Here is a 12,698-nt window from a genome sequence, read left to right on the forward strand (position 1 = left end):
ACTTCCGTAGCGATTCTGTGTGCAGAAGTAAAGAGAAAGGACGGAAGTGGGGAACATAAAATTCTGAAGTGGTCGATGGAATTTCAGTTCCTGGAGATCTGGCGGGTAAGCAATGCATAGAGCTGGTGAAATTCTGGGCTCGTCGTGCTCAGAAAAATGAGAAAAGTGGATTGACATCTGGCTCGACCAAGTTCTTTTTCTTAATAGCTTTCGGTCCTCCTTTTTGTAACACCTCCTGAAATGGGGTTTCAATAAAAAAAGAAGTGGCCTCCCTCCCAACTTACTCAAAATATATTTTCAAAAGAACTCAGCTCCTCAATGTTAATGTAACCATCCTCGCTTGTCTCCAAATCAACGATGTATGACCTACAAACTAAAAATTGTACAGCTTTAGAGAATGCAATTTTAGGATACGTGCTTGAGATTTAATTTACGAAATTCGAGACAATTAAAAACTGAGAATATCATATCAATTTTGAGGACAAGCTACTATACACCACAGTTCACCTTTGGTGTTTTTATGCCACAATTTTTTTGTATTGCCACATGCATATATGTACCCATAGTTCATGAACTTCACATGACACAGTAAATTCAGTCTTGAATTTATCCTCGGGATAAAAGTACAAACGCTCTGAACTGGTATTTATTAGCTCCGAACATTAAGCCATTGAAACTCGTCTGATACAAGCAAAACGGCACATGAAGCTCCAAAGACTTTGCAGTGAATGAATTGCATTATGTGTCCAAAAAAATAATGATAACGACCAACCATCTGCCACATGCATTTGCAACTAAGAAGACACATATAGATGATGAAGTATGTGCATGTTCACATTGATCAACCGGAGTAGATATAAACCTCAGCTCGCACCAGTTGAGAGGTATGGGTGATCGTTTTAGTTTCTCTGAAATGAAGTAGTTGGAGACGTCGAGTAGCACATCTCACTATGATTTATGAGCCGGTGAGACGATAGGATTAGGAGTTATCAAGAAGTCACCTCGAAAGCTCTGAACTCGAACATTAACGGTCTTATTCCATGTTGCCGCAGCGGAACGTGCTTGTACGGGCAATGCTTTTGCACGATTGACCAGCTTATGTCGTCGTCGAACACCACTAATATATGGCGTCAACCAGCTCACAGTGGAAGATGCTTGGATCATGTTCTCACCTAACCACGACCATTTCTTAACGCACGACAGTCTACTATGGAGAAACATCATTAGCAATGATCGATCGTAGTTTGAATATCTCTGTGTTGTCTCCTACGACTCTCGTTATGTTTTTCTTTTTCATTTGTGCAACTATAGCTCTAGACACTATAGATCGAGCCATTTGAGTCCCTCGAAGTAATGAACTATCTGCCATGCGACAAATGGTTTATGATTTACTTACTATTACTGTGTAAGATTGTTCCAAGTTCCAACCGTATGGGCTCGAATCTTCCTGCACAGGGCACCCATATTGAACGAACAAAGCCCTTTGTTTAATCATCCCAAGCAGTCCGCAGTTAGGGATCGCCGAAGCATTCTTGGCAGCGCCAGATATTTCGGTGAGGCTGCCTTGTCATCGAGTTGTCGCCGTCGTGTGGCGTATTCCCATTCATTCACTACTAAGACTCGACATTCATTAGTTCATGCTGAGCACACATAATTTTTGAAAAGCTGTAGTTATATTCATCGATCCAAATCGTTTACATACTTAAACTTTTTTGGGCGCAGATATCAACCTCGGAATTCAGATCAGATAATCGTTGCCTATATTCTTTGTTTGATGTGTGTTTAAACTTTTAGTTTAGGCCTGAACCAGCTGACTACGTTAAACGCTGGTTAGCTCTCCCTCGTTCTCACGGCCGGACGGAGGTGGAAGAAAGGAGAAACAGGGAGCAAGTTTCTTATAGAGGATGAAGGCCTCGCAACACAAGTTTGTTATAGGCCGGATTTGGGCGCGTTTGGCAGCCTGCATCCATACGGTGAGGCGGAGTGGGAGGTATGAAGTTGCCAAGGATGGGGCGGGGGCACGGATGAGGACATGACACTGGTAGAAAAAGAGGTTTCCGTCCAGCCCCATTAGTCGCGAAACTATAGGAACCGCGACTAATGGAGTCTTTAGTCGCGGTTCGGGAGGCGAACCGCGACCAAAGGCCTGGGCCCAGGGCGCTCGGTGGCCAGCTGGTGCATGTGAGGGGGCAACCACGACTAAAGGTGCCCGAAGGCCTTTAGTCGCGGTTGGCCAGGCCAACCGCGACTAAAGCCCAACCCCATATATACCGTTCAGCCCACTGCACTTAGCCATTTGGTGCCACTTCTTTTCACAAACTTCACAAGGGGGTGTTAGGTTTGCTTTTGGCTCCTCTTATGCACACAAAGTGTTTGATGAAATGCCCCAAGAGCATGAAACAAACATGATATGAAGTGTCGGAGCCACACTTGAGCTTCCTCATTTATTTTTTCCTCCTCGATCGCGGTTAGCAACTTGAACCTTTCATATGTGTCATTGATAAAATATGCATGTGTGTAGTTCATTGTTTAATTTCTATTGTTTATAGCTAGTTAGTTTAACAAATGCATGATGGTTAATTATATATTTTATATTATAATAATGCAGATGAATCGACAATGGATGTACGGTAACCGACTCTCCGGCGAGTTCACTACGGGTTTGAAAGATTTCCTCGTAGTGGCTAATGCGAACAAGCAGAAGGGTTTTATTATCTGTCCATGTGTTGATTGTAAGAATCAGAAGGGTTACTCTTCCTCAAGAGAAGTTCACCTGCACCTGCTTCGGCACGGTTTCATGCCAAGCTATAATTGTTGGACCAAGCATGGAGAAAGAGGGGTTATAATGGAAGAAGATGAAGAAGGGGATAATTTCATCGATGAAAACTATCTTGATCATTTCGGTGATACTTTCATGGAGGATGCTGAAGGTGAAGGGGAAGGTGAAGGGGAAGGTGAAGAAGAGGCACGTGATGAGCCCGTTGATGATCTTGGTCGGACCATTGCTGATGCACGGAGACGCTGCGAAACTGAAAAGGAGAGGGAGAATTTGGATCGCATGTTAGAGGATCACAGAAAGTCGCTGTACCCCGGATGCGATAATGGTCTGAAAAATCTGGGCTGCACACTGGATTTGCTGAAATGGAAGGCACAGGCAGGTGTAGCTGACTCGGCATTTGAAAACTTGCCGAAAATATTGAAGAATATGTTTCCAAAGAATAACGAGTTGCCCGCCAGTACGTACGAAGCAAAGAAGGTTGTCTGCCCTCTAGGTTTAGAGGTTCTGAAGATACATGCATGCATCAACGACTGCATCCTCTACCGCGGTGAATACGAGAATTTGAATGAATGTCCGGTATGCACTGCATTGCGTTATAAGATCAGAGGCGATGACCCTGGTGACGATGTTGAGGGCGAGAAACCCAGGAAGAGGGTTCCCGCCAAGGTGATGTGGTATGCTCCTATAATACCACGGTTGAAACGTTTGTTCAGGAACAAAGAGCATGCCAAGTTGTTGCGATGGCATAAAGAGGACCGTAAGTCGGACGGGGAGTTGAGACACCCGCAGATGGAACGCAATGGAGAAAGATCGACAGAGAGTTCAAAGATTTTGCAGCTGACGCAAGGAACATAAGATTTGGTCTAAGTACAGATGGCATGAATCCTTTTGGCGAGCAGAGCTCCAGCCATAGCACCTGGCCCGTGACTCTATGCATCTACAACCTTCCTCCTTGGTTGTGCATGAAGCGGAAGTTCATTATGATGACATTGCTCATCCAAGGTCCGAAGCAACCCGGCAACGACATCGATGTGTACCTAAGGCCATTAGTTGATGAACTTTTACAGTTGTGGGGCAGACCTGGTGTCCGTGTGTGGGATGAGCACAAAGAAGAGGAATTTGACCTACGAGCGTTGCTTTTCGTAACCATCAACGATTGGCATGCTCTTAGTAACCTTTCGGGACTGTCAAATAAGGGATACAATGCATGCACGCACTGCTTACATGAGACTGAAAGTGTACATTTGCCAAATTGTAAGAAGAACGTGTACCTTGGGCATCGTCGATTTCTTCCAAAAATTCATCCAGTAAGAAAGAAAGGCAAGCATTACAACGGCAAGGCAGATCACCGGCCGAAGCCTGCGGAACGCACTGGTGCTGAGGTATTTGATATGGTCAAGGATTTGAAAGTCATCTTTGGAAAGGGTCCTGGCGGACAATCAGTTCCGAAGGGAGCTGACGGGCACGCAACCATGTGGAAGAAGAAATCTATATTCTGGGAGCTAGAATATTGGAAAGTCCTAGATGTCCGCTCTGCAATCGACGTGATGCATGTTACGAAGAATATTTGCGTGAACCTCCTAAGCTTCTTGGGCGTGTATGGGAAGACAAATGATACAAAGGAAGCACGGCAGGACCAGCAACGTTTGAAAGACCCTGATGACCGGCATCCGGAATGGTTTCAAGGTCGTGCCAGCTACGCTCTGACCAAAGAAGAGAAGGTCATCTTTTTTGAATGCCTGAGCAGTATGAAGGTCCCGTCTGGATTCTCGTCCAATATAAAGGGAATAATAAACATGGCGGAGAAAAAGTTCCAAAACCTGAAGTCTCACGACTGCCACGTGATTATGATGCAATTGCTTCTGATTGCTTTGAGGGGGATCCTGCTGATGACCCACAAGTATAGGGGGTGTATCGTAGTATTTTCGATAAGTAAGAATGTCGATCCCAACGAGGAGCAGAAGGTGTTGACAAGCAGTTTCGATGAAGGATTCACTGTAAATGCTCACAGACAAGTATTCAGGGGGTTTTGATGTAGCAGTTGAATAAAGTACGAGTAAGTAAAGTGCGAGAGTAACAATTGCAGCAAGTGGCCCAATCCTTTTTAGCACAAAGGACAAGCCGGTTTGTTTACTTATAATGACCAAACGTTCTTGAGGACACACGGGATTTTAGTCTAGTGCTTTCGCTACATATGGCTAATTAATCTTCATTGTTTTGATAAGTGTTGTGTGGGTGAACCTATGCTAATGCACCGCCCTTCCTAGGAGTAATATATACTTATGATTATACCCCTTGCAAGCATCTGCAACTACAAGAAAGTAATTAAGATAAATCTAACCACATCCTTAAACTCTGAGATCCTGCTATCCCTCCTGCATCGATATACCAACGGGGGTTCAGGTTTCTGTCACTCCGGCAACCCCGCAATTAGCAAACGAGTACAAGATGTATTCCCCTAGGCCCATAAAGGTGAAGTATCATGTAGTCGACGTTCACATGACACCACTAGAAGAATAACACCACAACTTAAATATCATAACATTGAATATTACTCAACCATACTTCACTACTAACATTTAGACTTCACCCATGTCCTCAAGAACTAAACGAACTACTCACGAGACATCATATGGAACATGATCAGAGGTGATATGATGATGAATAACAATCTGAACATAAACCTTGGTTCAATGGTTTCACTCAATAGCATCAATAACAAGTAGAAATCAATACCGGGAGAGTTTCCCCTATCAAACAATCAAGATCCAACCCAAATTGTTACAGCGGTGACGATGTGCAGCGGTGGAGACGGCAGTGATGATGATGGAGATGATGATGATGGTGATGGAGATGATGTCCAGCTCGATGTCGGTGACGATGGCGTCGATTTCCCCCTCCGGGAGGGAATTTCCCCGGCGGATCTCAGCCTGCCGGAGAGCTCTTTTCTCTCTGGTGTTCTCCGCCCCACAGAGGAGGTTGTGACTCTTCGCGACTATCCCCCTGGAGCTTAGGTTTTCGGGACGAAGAAATACGCGAAGGAGAGGAGGCCAGAGGGGGCTGTGGGCCCCCTCCCCATAAGGTGGCGCGGCCAGGCCTTGGCCCGCGCTGGCCTGTGAGGTGGGCCCACGGCGGCCCTCCTCGGCTCCCTTCGTCTTCTGGAAAAATAGGATTTTTCATATAAATTCCGTCAATTGTTGATCTTCTGAAATATTGCATTCTGACGGCGCTTTTTCCAGCAGAATCCTGACTCCGGTACGCGATCCTCCAATAATCATGAAACATGCAAAATAGATGAAATAACATAAGTATCATCTCCAAATATGAAATATATCAATGAATAACAGCAAATTATGATATAAAATAGTGATGCAAAATGGACGTATCAACTCCCCCCAAGCTTAGACTTCGCTTGTCCCCAAGCGAAACTGAACTCGGTAAACAGGACCACATGTTTATGGAGTGAAGAGTCGATAAATAAAATACGGACAAGAAGCATCATATTCATTCACACAAGACATTCTAGTGAACAACTTCCTCATATAACTCAACTTGAAACAAGTATAAGATAATCACAAATAAAGGTGCATAAGAAATCATAATTGGTGATGGCAAACTTCGTTCTTGGTCAGAGAACAATTAACAGGTTATACTTATCTATCGAGCAGCGCTCTCATGTTAAAGTTTATATGGCACAACTTGCATACTCAATCATAATAGTCTCCTCATAATCATTGATAACTTTCAAAGCTATATTCATTCGGATAAAACTTGTACTAAACAAGGAAGAGTAAAAGACATGATGAAGTAAATCACAATATATATGGTTTGATCACAACAACTCAAATGCTTGCTTGAGATGGAGGGAAATAGGTTTACTGACTCAACATAAAGTAAAAGATAGGCCCTTCGCAGAGGGAAGCAGGGATTAAATCATGTGCTAGAGCTTTTTCAGTTTTGAAATCATATAAAGAGAATAAAAGTAACATTTTGAGAGGTGTTTGTTGTTGTCAACGACTGGTAGCGGGTACTCTAACCCCCTTGCCAGACAAACTCTCGAAGAGCGGCTCCCATAAAGTTTTATTTTAGGTTGGCACTCCTCCCAACCTTTGCTTTCACAAACCATGGCTAACCGAATCCTCGGGTGCCTGCCAACAATCTCATACCATGAAGGAGTGCCTTTTTATTTAGTTTTATTTAGATGACACTCCTCCCCTCCTTTGCTTTCTCAAGCCATGGCTAACCGAATCCTCGGGTGCCTTCCAACAATCAGATACCATGGAGGAGTGTCTATTTTTACAATTATGAAGGTTAATTAATTGGGGCTGGGAACCCCATTGCCAGCTCTTTTTGCAAAATTATTGGATAAGCGGATGAAGCCACTAGTCCATTGGTGAAAGTTGCCCAACAAGATTGAAAGATAAAACACCACATACTTCCTCATGAGCTATAAAATATTGACACAAATAAGAGATAGTAAATTTTGAATTGTTTAAAGGTAGCAAACGAAGTATTTATTTGGAATGGCAGGAAATACCATGTAGTAGGTAGTTATGGTGGACACAAATGGCATAGGTTTGGGTTAAGGTTTGGATGCACGAGAAGCATTCCCTCTCGGTACAGGTTTTTGGCTAGCAAGGTTAATTAGCAAGCATAAAAGTTGAGGGAAACAAACAAATATACATGTGATAGAAACAATCATGCATCTTCCTTGTAAGCACAAACAATTTTAACTTCAGAATAATAAGCTAAGGAGCTAACAAGAAAGAAAGACAATGAAACAACATATCTACATGTATTTCTCTTTTCTACTTAAACCTCAAAGTGTTGTTGCTATTGACCAATGCTAAGTTTGCCAAAACCAAATAGATTTATTCAATGCTCCCAAAGTGATACCAATACTAATAACAAGATCAATCATATAATAGAGATTGCAAACTAAAATAAGATGTGCAATATGTAAATGATAAGACTTCTCATTAATATTCCATAACGATAACTCACACCAAGGGATACATAGACAACCGACTAAAGGAGAGATACTTCCACACTGCAACCCATCTTATATGATAACTTCCCTACTCATGATATGACACTACTTGATAGTAAAAAGTAAAAGATAGTGATGATGTGATACCGCGGCACTCCCCCAAGCTTGGAACAAACCAAGGGGATGCCAATACCGATGATGAATTACTCCTTCGGCGGTGGTGGTGATGAATTCTTGACAAGCTTCTCAACAAGCTCCTGAAGCTCATCAATCTTGTACATGAGGTTGCGGATCATCTCCGAATTGTGCTCGACACGGTTAAGAAGTATGTCCGACAGCGAGTCCCAACTCTTGGAGTTATTTCCCCACTCTTCAACCTCAGGCTTCATCCTTCCTGCAGTGTTAGAACGATCTATATCCCAATTGCTAGGCAATGCTGCCTTGGGAGTCCTTTCAATTTGACTATTGTAAATTAGATTGCGGAAGGGGTGGTAAGTGTCTGAAGAAGATGTCTTTGGAGCTAGGTAATGACGTGGACCCCTTCATCCAGTGCGAATTCTTGCGCTCTTCTTTGCACTAAAAGGGTTATCCACCACCTCGATGCTTGCGATGGTAGCACGCGGGTATGCGCGCGAGTCTTCCTCCACTTCTTCTTCATCTTCTTCCTTGACGCTCTCGTCCACCTCTTTCCACTCGGGATCTTGAATATCTTCATCCGAAAGCCCCTTGCCCTTGTTCTTGGAGACCATGGTGATTCTAGATTGAAAACAGATCCTGGCAGAAACAGCTCGAAACAAAACACGTCGAGAAAACGATATACGGACCTCCAGGGGTCTGGGGGATTATATAGCAGGAATTTCTACGACATAAGGAAAGTACCAGGTCGAACCAGAGTCGGAGAGGGGCGACGAGGTGGCCACCTCATAGGGCGGCGCGGCCAGGCTGGGGCCCGCGCCGGCCTATGGGGGCACGCCCTCGTCCGTCTCCTCCACTCCGTTTCGATCTTGTAATTTTTCATATTTTCCAAAAACAGTAAAAACATTGTTCGAAAAGTAAATCGCGAACTTTTTATTACCAGTACTGTTACCTATTCAAAGTCGAGTTCTGGCGGACTGTCAATTTGACCTTTGATGAAAGCCTCCGGTGTTTCCACTCGAATAACATCAACATCTTCATTATAAGAATCACCTGAAATATAATGCTTGAGTCTTTGTCCATTCACCATTTGTGTGGCATCACCTTAGAGAGAGCTAATTTTGATTGCTCCTGAACGATACACCTCCTCAACGACATATGGTCCTTCCCATTTCGAGAGTAATTTCCCTGCAAAGAATCTGAGACGAGACCGATACAATAGGACTTTATCCCCAATATTAAATTCTCTTTTGATAATCCTTCTATCATGCCATTTCTTAACTTTCTCTTTAAAGAGTTTAGCATTTTCATAAGCTTCACTTCTCCATTCATCTAGAGAACTCAATTGTAGCAACCTCTTCTTACCGGCTAGTTTAGGATCTTTATTTAATTCTCTTACAGCCCAATAAGCTTTGTGCTCTAGTTCTAAAGGTAAATGTCAAGCTTTTCCATAGACCATTTTATAAGGTGACATACCCATGGGATTTTTATAAGCAGTTCTATAAGCCCATAGTGCTTCCTTCAATTTACTAGCCCCATTCTTTCTAGTTTTATTAAGAGTCTTTTCCAAGATAGATTTAATCTCTCTATTTGATAATTCTACTTGCCCACTAGTTTGAGGATGATAAGCGAAAGCAATTCTATGATTAATACCATATTTAGCAAGAGTTTTCCTAAAACCACCATGAATAAAATGAGAACCTCCATCAGTCATAATATATCTAGGAACTCCAAATCGAGGAAAAATAATATCTAAAAGCATTCTTAAAGAGGTCTCACCATCAGCACTTTTTGTAGGTATGGCTTCCACCCATTTAGTAACATAATCAACAGCAACAAGTATATGAGTGTTACCTTCTGAAGAGGGAAAAGGTTCCATGAAGTCAAATCCCCAACAATCAAATGGTTCAATAACAAGAGTATAATTCATAGGCATTTCATTGCGTCTGGAGATATTACCAACCCTTTGACATTCATCGCAAGATAAAATAAACTTCCTTGCATCTTTGAAGAGAGTTGGCCAATAAAAACCTGATTGTAGAACCTTTGACGCGGTTCTATCTCCGTCGTGATGTCCTCCATAAGCACTACCATGACATTTACTCAATATCTCTTGCTGTTCATATTCGGGAACACATCTTCGCAGAATACCATCCACTCCTTCTTTATATACGTGTGGGTCATCCTAGAAATAATGCCTCAAGTCATAAAAGAATTTCCTCCTTTGCTGGGCTGAAAAGGTTGGAGGCAAGTACTTGGAAACAATAAAGTTAGCATAATCAGCATACCAAGGACTGTCTCGCGAGCTCACCTTTATTACAGCCAATTGTTCATTTGGAAAACTATCATTAACAGGAACAGGATCATAAGCAATATTTTCCAATCTAGACAAATTATCAGCAACAGGATTATCAGCACCTTTCCTATCTACAATATGTAAATCAAATTCTTGCAACAGAAGTACCCATCTAATAAGCCTTGGCTTAGCATCTTTCTTTTGCATAAGGTATCTAATTGCAGCATGATCAGTATGAATTGTAACTTTTGAATCAACAATATAAGATCTAAACTTATCACAAGCAAAGACTACAGCTAACAATTCTTTTTCAGTAGTAGCATAATTTCTTTGAGCAGCATCAAGGGTTTTACTAGCATAATGAATAACATTCAATTTTTTATCTACTCGCTGTCCAAGAACAGCGCCTACAGCAAAATCACTAGCATCACACGTAATTTCAAATGGTAAGTTCCAATCAGGAGGTTCAACTATAGGAGCAGTTGTTAAGGCTTTCTTTAGAGTTTCAAAAGCTTCCTTACAATCATCATCAAAAACAAAAGGTACATCTTTTTGAAGAATATTAGTAAGAGGTTTTGAAATCTTGGAGAAGTCTTTAATAAACCTCCTATAAAACCCAGCATGACCAAGAACACTACGAATACCTTTAACATCCCTGGGATAGGGCATCTTCTCAATTGCTTCAACTTTAGCTCTATCAACTTCAATACCCCTCTCGGAAATTTTATGTCCCAATACAATTCCTTCATTAACCATAAAGTGGCATTTCTCCCAATTAAGAACAAGGTTAGTTTCTTCACATCTCTGCAAAACTTTATCAAGGTTCCGCAAGCAATTATCAAAAGAATTCCCATAGAAGGAAAAATCGTCCATGAATACTTCTACAATACTCTCGCAAAAGCCATGAAAAATAGCAGACATGCATCTTTGAAAAGTAGCTGGAGCATTACATAAACCAAAAGGCATACGTCTATAAGCATAAGTTCCATAGGGACAAGTGAAAGTGGTTTTCTCTTGATCCTTAGTTTTAACAGCAATTTGTGAAAACCCAGAATAACCATCAAGAAAGCAAAAATGAGTATTTTTGGATAACGTTTCTAACATTTGATCAATAAAAGGCAAAGGGTAATGATCTTTCTTAGTAACCTTATTAACTTTTCGATAATCAATGCACATTCTATACCCTACAACTACTCTTTGAGGTATGAGCTCATCATTATCATTAGGCACAACAGTCATTCCTCCTTTCTTAGGAACACAATGCACAGGACTAACCCATCTACTATCAGCAATAGGATATATAATACCAGCTTCAAGAAGTTTTAATACCTCATTCCTTACCACATCCTTCATCTTAGGAATTAGACGACGTTGATGCTCAACAACAGGTTTTGCATCATCTTCCATATTAATGGCATGTTGGCAAATAGAGGGAGAAATCCCCTTCAAGTCATCAAGAGTGTAGCCAATAGCTCCTCGGTGTTTCTTCAATATTTCCAATAACCTTTCTTCCTCAATCTCTGAAAGCTTAGAACTAATAATAACAGGATATATTTTCTTATCATCAATATGAGCATATTTAAGATTATCAGGCAATGGTTTTAAATCAAAAACAGGATCTTCTTTTGGTGGTAATGTTGTACCTAGATCTTCTACCGGTAAATCATGCTTAAGAATAGGTTGACGAAGGAAAATTTCATCAAGCTCATTTCTTTCTTCCCTAAAAACTTCACTCTCCCTATTCTCCAAATGTTGCTGCAAAGGATTATTACGAGCGAGAGCAATAGATGCACACTGTTCAACTCTAAAATCATTATTAGGTGAATCAGCTTTATAAGGAGTTTTGGCAAATTTAGAGAAATTAAACTCATAAGATTCACCAGCAAATTTAGTCAAAATTTTCTCTTTCCTGCAATCTATAACAGCTCCACAAGTATTTAGAAAAGGTCTACCAAAAATGATAGGACAATACTTACTAGCAGCAGAACCAAGTACCAAAAAGTCAGCAGGATATTTAATCTTACCACATAGAACTTCCACATCTCGAACAATACCAATTGGAGAGATAGTTTCTCTATTAGCTAGCCAAATAACCACATCAATATCTTCAAGTTCACAAGAACCAATTTCGTGCATAATCTCCGTGTAAAGCTCATAAGGAATAGCACTAATACTTGCACCAATATCGCATAAACCATAATAACAATGATCACCAATTCTAACAGATAGCATAGGAACACTAGCTTTCCTAGACTTATTAGGATGTGAAACAATATTAGAAGCATCTTCACAGAAAATAATATGACCATCTTCCACATTTTCAGTCACAAGATCTTTAACTATTGCAATAGTAGGTTCTACTTTTATTTGCTCTTCAGGTTCTATAGGTTTCTTTTCACTTTTATTAACCGCACTATTTATAACAGAGTACTCCTTCATTTTAGCAGGGAAAGGAGTTTTTTCAATATAAGCTTCAGGAATAACATGATCAACAGTTT

The sequence above is a fragment of the Lolium perenne genome, chromosome 5 (genome assembly GCF_019359855.2).
Source record: "Lolium perenne isolate Kyuss_39 chromosome 5, Kyuss_2.0, whole genome shotgun sequence".
Taxonomy (NCBI): Eukaryota; Viridiplantae; Streptophyta; class Magnoliopsida; order Poales; family Poaceae; genus Lolium; species Lolium perenne.